At 44.6% G+C, this 12,866-nt stretch overlaps 1 protein-coding gene across 10 annotated transcripts in view; it reads left to right on the forward strand.

The window, feature by feature from the left end:
* Positions 1-4,705: 4,705 nt before the first annotated feature.
* Positions 4,706-12,866, forward strand: part of Pkp4 (plakophilin 4) — a 202,555-nt gene continuing 194,394 nt past the window's right edge. For 7 of the 10 annotated variants that reach the window (XM_032903325.1, XM_032903326.1, XM_032903327.1 and 4 more), the window contains exon 1: positions 4,707-4,844. The gene's annotated coding sequence lies outside the window, so the exon portion shown is untranslated. Of the gene's footprint in view, positions 4,845-12,866 lie in introns of all 10 variants that reach the window. The other 3 variants (XM_032903335.1, XM_032903336.1, XM_032903342.1) reach the window with 2 other exon arrangements.

Raw genomic sequence — 12,866 nt, forward strand, 5'->3', positions numbered from 1 at the left:
TATGGTACATTTCAAAAGGGAAATGTTTCCACCGTCATGTGCTAATAGGAAAATAGTGAACAGTGTAAAAGTACTTCAGTCTGACTAGTCCTTGAGAGGTTTGGGTCAACTTCTTGTCACCAGTGGTACTGGAAAGTTCCTTGGCATTCTGTTTTTTTCTGATCTGAGGTCAAGTTGCCCAAAGTCTTCATTCTTTTTAAACCTTGCCAGCCACCAGCCTAAGCAGATGCCCCTCTTTCTACCACTGCTACCCAGCAGCCAGATCTAGAAAGAAAGTTCTCAGGCACTCTGCTCAACTAGGGCATTTGCATTTCAATGGCTCCTCAGGCTGCCTGACAAAGGTTTGAATCCTCAGGAAAGCCTGGAATTGGGGCTGTCTCAGCTTCTTTCCTATTTCGGTTACAAAATACCCTACAAAAGCAACTGAGGGGAAAGGGGTTCTTCTCACTCATAGTTTCAGGTTACAGTCCAAATGTGGGAAGTAACAGAAGCAGGTACTCCAGAGAGCTGACAGGGCATCCAGTCAAGGAGCAAGGTTGTCACTCCCCGTCCCCCGCTGACCCCACTGCCCCTTCAGTTAGTGCAGGGCCCAGCCCCAGAAATGGAACAGCCTAGCTTCCAGGTAGGTTTTACCACATCCTTATAGGAAGCTGACTTCCAACTATGACAACTATGTTTTTATGGAATTCCTGAGTGTTCAAATAAAGTGGGTCTCTGGTTCTCGTACCTTCTCTAGGCCTCTTTTCACTTGTTGATTTGTCTTGTTCTATTTGAGTGTGACAGTTTTCATCTTGCTATATTTAATTTTGTTATCTTAAAAAATGAATGAATGAATGAATGAATGAATGAAAACCTAACCAACAGAGTTAAAGGTTAACAACTAAACTGTCATTTGTACCTACTGGGAGAGGGAAAAATCAGTTTTCTCTAATGGAGTGACATTCCACTAGAATGTCAACCACTCCAAGGAAGATCTCAAGTTCAGGAGTAGCTGACTAATGTATAATGAACTCCACAGACATTTCTTCTCTTTTCTTTTTCCCTTTCTTTCTTTCTATCTTTCTCTTTTTTTTTTTTTTTTTGAAAAAAAAAATGCTTTTTTTTTGTTAGTTTGTTGGTTTTTTGGGTTTTTTTTTTTTTTTTTGCGGGGGGAGTTCATTTTCTTGGTTGGGGAGAGTCCTGTACTGAATTTTTGTCTATGTTTGAGAAAGAAATTAAAGTAGGGTGAGTATGAAGGGAGAGAAGATCTGGGATAACTTGAAAGAGGAAAAAACATCATTAAAATATAGTAATTAAGTCATTCAATTTATTTTATTATATATTTTAATATAAAATATTTACATATTCTATATATCATAACATGTTATTTATGATATATAAAATTAATATAAATACCATTAATAAATATTAAATTATTTAAAATAAAGTAATTAATAAAATGTTAAGATTAATTAAGCCATATAGTCAGAGGTAGCGATGATTTCTTGCTTACTGATGGTGTAACATTGGTGAGTTTGCTCTAGCGATCATTGACTCATATTTCTCATTTTAAATGTGATAAGACTCTGAATGTGACAGTGTTATAGTGAATACATTTATCCATATTCAAATAACATGTTCTGTTTATATATTTAAAAAAAATCCCCACCTTCCCAAGTGATTCTAAATTCTGTCAAGTTTAAAAATTGGGTTTTATTTGTTTGTTTGAGATAGGGTTTCATGAAGCCAAGGCTGTCCAGAAACTCACTATGTAGACAGGAATGAGGATGACCTTCTGAACTACCACGTCTGCCTTCCAAGTGTTGCAATTAGAGGCATGCACCCTACTCCTGGTCCAAAGGACAGTGCTAGACAAGAGAACTTAGTCGGCAAACTGAGCTGAGAATTTGTGGACTGAAGGTGTGACCTTTGGAACCATTTCAGTTGTACTCAGGGTCAAATCGAGTGGCTTGAAAGAGCAGAGTTCTTCCTGTATCATGCTTCTGGGAAAGGAAAGCCAGCATATCAAGAGGGAAGCTAAGCAGAAAACCGGTCCACAAAAAACAAAAACAAAACAAACAAACAAACAAACAAAAAACCAGATATTTGGGAGCCTAATGGAAAAGCTTGGGAGGAGATGATATAAAAAGGCAACCTGAGGGGTTGGGGATTTAGCTCAGTGGTAGAGCACTTGCCTAGCAAGCGCAAGGCCCTGGGTTCAGTCCCCAGCTCTGAAAAAAAAAAAAAGAAAAAAACAAAAAAGGCAACCTGAGAGAATATCAGCAACAGACAAAAAAGTCTGTTGGTAAGAGTACTGTGCGTTTAGTAGCACAGTTGGAGTTTAGCAGAGCAGGCAGTCAGGGCACTCCTCAGTTAGAGCAGATGGAGGCAAAGAGGTGCAAAAATTTGAGACTGGGGTTTAGGAAAGGTGAGTTGAAGGGCCTCTTGCCAAATTCCCAGAATCTTAAGAGCTCTTGAAAAGTGAAAGGATCCTCAGGACAGCACAGACTTGATGATCGGAAATGAGGCAGATGTGAGAGGGGTTCTCTAGACGTTAAAACAAATCTTTCCACTAAATGTAACAAGGAAAAAAAAGTAATATTGAATGACAAATGATTTTGGGGGCATCCATTATTCCCAATGGGTTTCAGCAACATTTTAATTACTGACAGTGAAATAACATGTAAGTTGCACATATAAAAACAATATAAAATATTTAACAGATATGTGTTTTGAGAAATATAAAAAAGAAAATAATTTTTAGAGTAAAAACAAAATTGGTTCTTTTTTCCTTCTATGGAGGAAGAAAAAGGAGACCCATTTTCTCCTCAATGTCTTACTTATCTTTGCATTTTAACTTTTTCCATTCTATAAACAAACACACAATAGCAAGCAAACAAATAACAACGAGCCCAAGAAAAACTCAAAAGCAGGTAATTTTCCTAATGACAAGCCACAAGATATCTTTCCCTCCAAACTTACTGCTTGCTGGCTCCTCCTTAATTCTAAAATATTTACATGATACATTCACATGTTTATCTATTTTGTTCCACAGTGCAATCATGCACAGGACTGTCGATTAAAATTCAAGTTTACAGTAAGTACCAAGGAGATTTTTTTTCACAAGCAAGTTGCCATATTAACATTTCTTAGGCTATGTTTTATAGCATAAGAGCCAAAACATACCACCCAATTAAAATTCAGAATGTAAGTTAGACATATAGAGCTTGCACACACAACAATCTACTTCTCAAAACAAAATATTTGTAATGTCAAAATTCCTACCAGTTTCCCCCACAAAATATAACAAGAAAAAAGTAATATGATACCTTATTTTGAGGGAAGTGGTACACAGAATCCTTTTTTAACTAAAGACGGTATTACTAAAATAATGAAGCCACCAAAAGAAGAAACATGAATATATCGGTGGCTATATGCTAGAGTGATACTATTTTTAAAATGTTATGAAGCAATACCATGCGTAATGGTTCCAGATTAATAGCTACAGTCTAATTATGAACATCACTCATCAAAAATAATTAGCGCAGGCAAACTAGCACAGAATGATTTAAATAAAAGTAGAGCACTCGTTATTAAAGGTCAAGATTTGGGTGAGTATGGCTCCCTGTCCCAATTCATCATTTCTTTATCAAATTTAGAAATAATCTGGAAAAGTCAGAAAGAAAAAAAAATCCATCATTTGTAATCTGTTTTTCTTTTGCGAAATCATTGGGATGGATTCTGGCACTTCTCCAGCCTGAGACAAACTGGGAAGAGCATGCACCTGCCAAGCTCAGCACAGAAAGCACACAGTACAAGAGGGAGGGGAGAGGAGAGATCAGACCTGCTGTTTGGGGAAGCAGAGAACTCATTCTGTTGTGGGTTGATTCTTTAGCACAAACCCATTCAGTTTCCTTACCAAAATACCACGTGCAAGAAATCTTGTTTTCGTTGGGAGGGGTTATAGGCTGGAAGAACCAAATTCTGAGGAAATGTCGACTCAGGGAAGGGGGAGTGGTTAGAGGAAGAATTCAAGTGACCCTGTGACGTCAGGAAGAAGCAGAGATGTAAGGAATGGAGTGGAAACTCACCGGGCTGCACAAATCTCAAAGGTCAAAATGCATAGCCATGCAGGCTTCCCAGATGCAGGAAAAATGAAACGCCCACTCCTGAGCTCTCAATGTAAAGCAGAAGTCCAGGGACTCAGTTGTTTCTGCCTTTGACGCTGGGGACAAGTCCTACCATGCAGTCTTGGCAATACTCAAAAGCAAGACCCGCCCGATTTCAGAGCCCTTGCCCGGGAATCCCCTAATACTCCTGCCCCCCACCCCCTCCCGCGCCGGAGGCTACAGACACCTTCATCTTCACTCCCCACCTTCTCCTGGCCCTCTCGCTCTTAACAGCATCGGTCTCCATGGCGACCTGAAACCGCAGCTCCCATTGGCTCGTTCAATATGAGGGCTGGGCCAATGGGGAGGACCGGCCCTCTCCTTCCGCCCAATGGGGCGGGCGCGGAGCCTGTCTGGGGACGGCAGCGTGCTGACGTTCCCGGGTGCCGGGACTGGCCGGGCGGGCGGGCTGGCGGCGGGGCGGCGGCCTCCGAGCAGTCTAGAGGGCTCCGGGGCTGAGTGCGCGTGGACGCCGGCTGCGGCGGCGGCACTATGGGCACGGGGTAGAGGCGAGCTGCCGCCGCCACCGGGGTGGTGGGAGAGCCTCTTCGGGGGAGGGGGCGGGTGGGGAGGGAGGGGAGGGCAGCGGCCAGGCTGCCGCACTTCGGCCAGTTTGCTCCGGTGCCGCAGCGGCGACCCTTCGGCTCGGATGTCCCTGGTCCCTGGAGCGACAACGGCCTCCACCTGAGCTGGAAAGTAAGTGCGCGGGGCTGTTGGGAGGGAACGGGGCTCTGGGGTGCTAGCTGCGCAGAGCGCGTCGAGCCGGGACCTGGCGGCGGCCGGGCGCCCCCCGCGGTTCCCTGGCTCCCGTCTCTCGGTCCCCGCCGCGTGCTCCGCCATCCCGCCCGCCTCTCCCCTCCCCCCCGGTGGCGCACAACTTTGCTCCGCACAGCTCAGCGCGGCCGCTTTTCCTCCCGCACCGCGCCACCGCTTCTCGAACTTGAGCCCCGCGGCTCCCGCGCGCCGTCGTGCCCGGGGCCGGCCGTCTGTGGGTCCGTCCCTCGCTCCACCGAAGCAACCGCCTACCTTGCCTCCCACGCTCGCTCGGCGTGTCGCCTCGGCCCCCAGAGCCTCACTGGTGTGCGTGGCGACCGCCCGGAGGGTCCAGGGCTCCCAGCTCGCGGCTGCAAACCTCACGCTCCTCCCTTGCGGGCGCCCCAGCCTTAAGGCTCCGGGCTGCCTTCCCGCGCCTCCCAACCTCCTCGCGCTGCCAGGAGTTGGAGCGAGCAGCTGCACCCATCGGAGGATCGTGGGTCCCTGTCCCCTCTTACTCCTTGGGAAACGAGAGGACGAGCAGCGGGGCCCGGATTTGGCGGCGTGGTGACTGAGTGCGACACCCGGCGAGCGCGGGCAGCGGAGGCGCCGCGGTTGCTCCGGGCGCCGCGATAGGCAGGTGTGTGTGTCCAACGGGCGACGCGCGCTGCCAGCTAGTAGACTGGCGACAGATTGTGCTGGAATGCAAGGAATGCACCAGGGACAGAGTCCGCACGGGCCCCGGCCGCACTAGCGCCTTCCCGGCCCTGTTCCCGCCGCGTAGCCAGAGGTCACGGCGCATCTTCAGAGCTGGTAAGCCTCGTTCACTCTCCTGCCTCCGCTTCTCTCCCTGCGGCAGAGGGCGGTGGAGAGGGAAGCGCGGTAGTTTTCTTGGGGCTCCAGCCTACGGTTCTGGGTTTTTGCTGCATTGATCTCCAGGACTGTGAATTTAGGTGTCAGTGTACCCAAGGTTATTGATCGTTGCACAAGGCTCTTGGCAAGTTTGCTTTTGCAAGGTTTGGATAGTGCATGTTTTTTTAAACCAGGGTTTTCTGAATACCCGCAGAGACAGGGCTGAATGTTCTTGAGTAAGCTTGCAGCCAACATATTTTAGCTGTATCAGAAATGTCTTTTAGTGCTCCAGGTCCGGGCTGTATTGCGAGAGATCTTGAATGCATCACTGCTGTCATAAGGTTCGGAATATTTTCCATCGTCATACTGGGCTGTGTTTAGGCCTGGTATAATACATAATGAATAGAAACAGAGCAGCAGTGTTTGGCCAGCGATGGGACAGATAGAACTGTCTGGTACTGTTAAATTCGGGGCGTGTAAGTTACCACTGCAAGTAACCCGGAGACATCACAGTCATGTATATTTCAAGATGTAATTTATTAGTGGAAAGCGCCATTTCTCTCTTTGTCACTGAGTTTAACTGAATAAAAAGCACAGTCCTACAACTTTTAAAGATTGGTAAATATGTATAAAATTGGTAATAACTAGTATTCATTTTCTTTTTTCTTTTCTCCCCCCTCAATTAATACAGAAAAGCAAATTTTTGACAGATGCTATCCCAGAACCGGGGTTAGGTTTTTGCTTTTGAGAAAATAGGAAAATGTCTTTCTTTAAATGGAGTAAATCAGTGGCAGTGTCTTCATTTCTGATACCCGAGAAACAGTTATGGAAAATGGCAACGTAAAAAAAAGCAAGAACAATGTCTGGAGGAAGTGTTTCTGGCTGTTTCAAAGCATATGGGATATACTTCCATCCCACACTGTCTGCTTTGAAGGTTGCAGGCACTAGGAAACCTGCATTTGGTTATTTCCTATCGGATTCAGGAAAATAAGAAGCCAGTTGTTCAACCAGTCACCTGTCTTCTGACCCCTACTTTGCATGCATCAAGGGCATTGAAAAGTCTGCAGGCATTTTAGTTAAGACCCAAGGGAGAAGAAATGATAGGTTGTGCCTTCTGGTTGCTACATTGTTTCTCAGGTATGTCTGTAATCAGTGAACCTTCTAATTTAGAGGTTTAATTCGCCTACAGTAACAATGCAGAGGATTTGGGGAGTTTGTAAATGGCTACAGGGAAACTTTTATTATGTAACAACACATTATAACAGTTTAACTCTTGGTTGTTTAGTTAAACATGAAGATTAGAAAGTTAACTAGAAGGGGGAGGAAGGTTCTGCAGCACAGGCTTGGGGCTTACCTATCATGCATGAGGTCCTAAACCCTTTTCCTGTTCTTGCTCCCCAAAATGAAACGGAAATTGAGTTTCTCTGATGCATCAGAAAGGAAAAATTTTATTCAGATATACAGAGTGCACAGGAGCATGATTGAGTGATGAGTCTCACCTGCTTCAGGTAAAAGCAGGCATTTAATTGGAAATACATCCTGTTTGTTAGTAAGGCTTAAAGGGAGAAGGCTCGTAATCCGTGACCATGGTGAATATCAAACTATTTTGACCAAAGTGAAGGACCTCTTTACTGGTTCTTTTATTATATAAGGAGAAGATGCTGCATTTGGGGAGTGAGGGCCATCTGGAAGATGCTGAGTTGGGAGGGATTAAGTATTCTGCTGATTGTTACCTCTGTTTTTGGATGGAGGTAGGGTAGCAGGGGAGTGACAGCAAGCCTGAAAGAAAGAAGCAGTTGCTATTGAACAGATAGGCACACGGTTGCTGCATTTACAGGCTGCATAAACCAAGATAATCCTGTACATGAATCTGACATAACATAAATTTAAAGGACCCCCTACCAATTTCATTGTAATAAACCAAGTAATCATATAACCTTGAGTATTTAGATTAAGTCTGCATTAAATCACAACTGCAATTTTATTCCTTCTGTGTACAAATTGGCAAAACAAATTTTAAAAATGTAAACAACTTAAGTTGATTAAAAAAAAAAAAGCCTAGTTGTTGTCATCTTTTAAACTGAAAGCTTTTTTTTAACCCCCTGTGGTGTTATCCAGAGATCCATTTAAATGGATTCTTTTTCATAGCCAGCATGATGCTAGCCACTTGGCAAATTATGTCCCTTCCCTGACTCCTTTCATAATCAAGATATTTTGAGAATGCTCTATATTCTAATGTTTTTAATTTACCCCAGAAAGAAACTCCTCGCTTACGTCTAAAATGGAAAACCGCTTTCATTGTTAATTGTTGTAGGGTTGTTCTAGAGCATAAACATCCATGGAGTTGTATGTCACTTTGAAAGTTGCCTTCAGCTTCCTGATGTAACTCCTCCCTCCATGTGGAAGATAAGCTATGGTACCTTTCTGACTGAAACAGAACACCAGTGGACAAGATGTGTTTGGAGAGTGAAGTAACTGCTTCATGGCCAAACTTTAACCACCGATAGGCATTGAAGAGAAAGGTAACACTGTTAGCACATGGATATCAAGCTTCACGTAGTGGCAAGAAGGGATGTGCTGCTCCCCATCCGCTGATCATCTTCATGCCAGAGGGGAGAATCCAAGTAAGGGGATCAGGCCTGAGGGTGCCAAGACCTCCAGCTTATGGATGCGATGGTCTCGCAGCACTGCAGTGCTGCTCACGTTGCCACTTAATAATTCAGCGGGTTATCTTACTCTTTGGGGCTGTGTGGCAGTGAGTAAGGTGGGGTGTTCCATGAAGGTGCTTCCTCAATTACACACAGAGCTGCTCATATGTTAACTGGGTAATAGCCTTTCTTCTCTTCCTCTCGTAGCTTGGATCTCCTTTTATCTGCCATACTAATAAATGTTGGCTTCGCTGCTGGTCGTTTTCTTATTCAGAGCCTTGGTAAAATAGCTTACCATGTGACCCAAATTCACAGCTGATGGTTAACTGTCAGTAGAGGTCAGATTATAAAATTTTAGCAGTGTAGACTATGTGATATCGTATCGCACGAAGCATTTTTCACGTGCAGAATAGTGCCTGGTTGGATAGGTTATCGGGTGTAGATAAGCCCTCACAGAACTCAGAACTGTCGTGGAGTGTGTGGAGGAGCCAGGAATCCACGAAGCCACAGTGTGAATGCCTTCCACAGTTAGGGTCTTAGGGTTTCTGTTGCTGCAACAAAGCGCCATGACCAAAAAGCAAGTTGAAGAGGAAAGGGCTTGATCAGCTTACACTTCCGCATTGCTGTTCATCATGGAAGGAAGTCAGGACAGGAACTCACACCAGGCAGGAACCTGGAGGCAGGAGCCAATGCAGAGGCCATGGAAGGGTGTTGCTTACTGGCTCACTACCCCTGGAGTACTTAAACTGCTTTCTTATAGAACCAAGGACTACCGGCCCGGGGTGGAACTACCCACAATGGGCTGCTCCCCCATCCACCACCCCCCAGCAACCACTAATTAAGAAGATGCCTTATAGTTGGATTTTATGGAGGAATTTTCTCAACTGAGAGTCTCTCCTTTCAGATAACTCTAGTTTGCGTGTTAAGTTGGCATAAGCATAAGACGAGCCTGCACAGTTAGCCTCTGTGTTACATGGGAATTCAGTGATTGCTAACTGTAATAGTGACTCCACTTTCTCTCTGACCCTATGCCACCAACACCATCCCCTTTGTCAGGTTGGAGGAGGGGAAGCCCTTTTTAGGAGACTAAGGCCATTAGAGTAGAGATGTGGTGCCTGCCTAGCGTCTGGGTAGAACCAATGTAGGTATCTATTACGTCATAAAGTGCTATTATGTAAAAGTGTGACTGTAGTGGAATGAGGGCTATTCAGGTACAATGGTGGCTTTTGGGTCCCAGCCTGGAACTTGGAATGCAATTTTTCATAGAAACCCAACAGTTCACTTAACAAAGTTTGAAACACTAGATACATGGGACCTGGACATCTGACCAATTTTGTGCTCTTACATTGCAAACTTGAGAGACATAGATTAAGAGGTCAGAGGACTGGCAATAAACTTTATCGCCTTGACAAATCTTGAGTGGCAGCGAGTATCTTCTAAATTGCAGGGCTTGGATACCAACGGTCCAATGTTCAAGTTTCCCAAATATGCATGGCGATCATCTTGTTCCCTTTCATATTCCATATCTTAACAGGAAAGTCAGGGTCCATTGGGAATTTTTTGTTTTTGTTTTTCTCAGTTAGGGCCCTTACACTGAAGCCTAGGTTAACCTGGGATTCACTGTACAGCTCAGGCTGGTCTCAGGCTCAAGGCAATCCTCCTGTCTTAGTCTCCAGCGTAATGAACCACCCAGTCACGCTGCCTGGCTGCTCCCACTCCCCCAGCAGGGTTTCATAGTTTTCTGGACTCACTATGTAGACCAGGTTGGCCTCAAAATCAACAGAGATCCCCCCCCCCCACCCCCCGCCTCCTCACTGGTGCTGGGTTAAAGGCATGCGCACTATGCTCGGCCTGCCTGGTATAAGGTACACAATTGTGTGCTGGCACATGGGTGGGGTCAAGGGGCATCTACTGTGGTGGATTGGGGGTTGAATGTGCTCAGCTGGGCCTGGTGGCAGGTAGCTTTAATTGTTAGCCGTCTCCCCCTTTTTGCTTAGTTGTTGTTATTGTTTACTAGTATTTAGATAATTGAGGAGAGAAGATAAATCATAAATGTTTCTAAGGTCTCACCCACAACCTACAGCTTACTCAGTTCAAGGTTAACTGCACAGTGAATGAGGCTCAGGAGAGAGCCACCATGACAACCAGAGGTTATCCAGTTCCGGCCCTACAGTTAATCTTGTGATCTAATGTTGCTCATCTGTGAAACGGAGTGCTCCAAGTACTCACCTCACGGTGACTGTGGTGATAAAATACATTCACATATGTGAAGTCCATACAGCAAGGCCCTGGCTCAGCCCTGCACGTGCATGGCATTACTTTTCTTCTTACGTCGTTGCTTCCTAAGGCCTCCTGCAGCATCCACTATGTAGGTCAAGTGACGGGACGTCAGTGCTGCGGGACCCAAATGACTGTGGACATAAACTAGATCCAGGGAAAAATAAACTACTAAAAGAAAGTTAAATGATAGTTTGAACCGAGAAGAGTGGTTTGTAAAGATATCAAATGCCACCAGCTCTCTGGCTGTCACTCTGCCACCAGGCAAGTGTGTCCCTTAAGCAAACCTCTACTCCTTTGGGCATTAGTTTTCTTATTTATGGGAAGGAAGGAGCTGGGCTACAGTCTCTCGAGTCCTTCTACTCCTTATTCTTACAGCTCTTAGAGCATTAAGCATTTTCTTTCTGTTGCTTTTCTTCCCTGCAGCAAGAATGTGCTGTCTCCTTAAGAATTTATTATATCATAATTTATCCTTTGGGACAAAGAGACAACATTGAGGATGTATACCCGGAATTCTCAGCTCCCGGTGACACGGGTGTTCTGAGTATGCGAATCTAGGCTTGCGTGTGTTGTCCGGCGGTGGGGCCTGTAGAGTGGATGAGAATGTGTCTGCTCAGCAAGGCAGCAGCCAGCAGGAGCTGAGCAGCAAGCACTTTGAATGCTATGCCCTCAGTCTGTCCCAACCCTGCCCTCGGGGACTCATTTGTTAACCACCAGTCCCCCTGCACATCGCAGCTTCCAGGCTGAAGTTTCCAGACCCGTGGTAGAAGCTGAGGGGGAGGTAGGGCAGTGGCTAGCGTGGACTAATCTTGCTGGCATGAGGAAGTCCCACTTATTATTTGCCCAGGTGTGCGATTAGCCCTCAAGGAAATGAAACAATTGTTTGTCAGAAAATATATTTTCCGCGAGTACTTCATGATTATAGGAACTTCTATAATTCATGCAATATGGACTCTTTAAACTCAACTCTTAATCCTTACTGTGTAGCTTGTGAACTTCAGAAACTAAGGTAGATTTTAATGGATGGACTTGCCTAGTTTCGTGTTCTTCAGTAAGAAAAGAATCAATTTAGTGAAGAGAGCTTTTCCTGTGTCCTGATTTTCTTCACAAAGGTGTGGTGAGTTGGGGCTGGGAGCCTAAGAACTAATGTATATACATCTTCAAAATAATAGCTTAAAAGCACTGAAATTGGCCACTTTTCCTAATGCATTGTTTTCAAAGGAAAAATGAATTAGACAGTAATATATACATACTATTGGATGGACTCTCAGTGTCACAACCAGAGTAAACATTTGGACTCGCTTTTTGGTATCTGTACCTTTACAGAAAACATAAACACTCATGTAAAATGGAATTTAATAATAATTACTTTGCAACTATGTTTTCTGACTCATATCCTTGACTCTGTAGGAGACAAAAGTGAGTTAGTTTTATCCCTGGGCACAACCAAGGATCCAAGCAAGGAGACTGTAGACAATTGGTGTTTTAGGTATCTGCTGGAGTCCTACCGTCTGTGAGACATTGTTTCTGTGATTTGGATAACTCGTGTTAAAAAATATAGGCCGCCTTCAAGTGAGTGACTTATTTTCCTTTATTTTGGTCAACACCCATTGGTTGTCTGCTGTGTGAGACTCTGCTGGGCTTCAGGAGTGTCAGCAGAAGGAGGTGTCTTAGGCTTTGTGGACTCTGTCTCTTGGTTTATGAGCAGACATGCAAAACCATCCCATTGGTATTAAGCATGAACTGTAAAGCAACTAGAATTCGGCGTTTACTTCTGCTCGACTCCATGTTTGTTACTTGATACTTGATAAATCCAGAGAGTCAGCTGTGGTAGTCACTGTCCCCAGCTTTCTTTGTAAAAGGCTTCCAATGGAAAAGTCCTCCCTTCCAGCAGTAAGATGGTGACATCAGAGCAGGCCATTATGAATTTGATCACATCTCTTGAAAAAATTACTCAATGGCTTATGTAAAATAATTAACCATAATAAAAATACAGTAATGGTGACAGAGTGACTGATGACTCAAGACTTGCCATTTAGTAAGTTCTCATTTTCTGAGAAAAAAAAAAAAAAAGCACACAATAAAAAAACCACACCCCCAAAACCCAACTTACTGTGTTTTGTGCTTTCTTTCATCTTGCATGCAATTTCTAAGTCTTTATGAGTCTGAACTTACTATTAATAATAGT

Source organism: Rattus rattus, chromosome 5, assembly GCF_011064425.1.
Source record: "Rattus rattus isolate New Zealand chromosome 5, Rrattus_CSIRO_v1, whole genome shotgun sequence".
NCBI classification, from domain to species: Eukaryota; Metazoa; Chordata; class Mammalia; order Rodentia; family Muridae; genus Rattus; species Rattus rattus.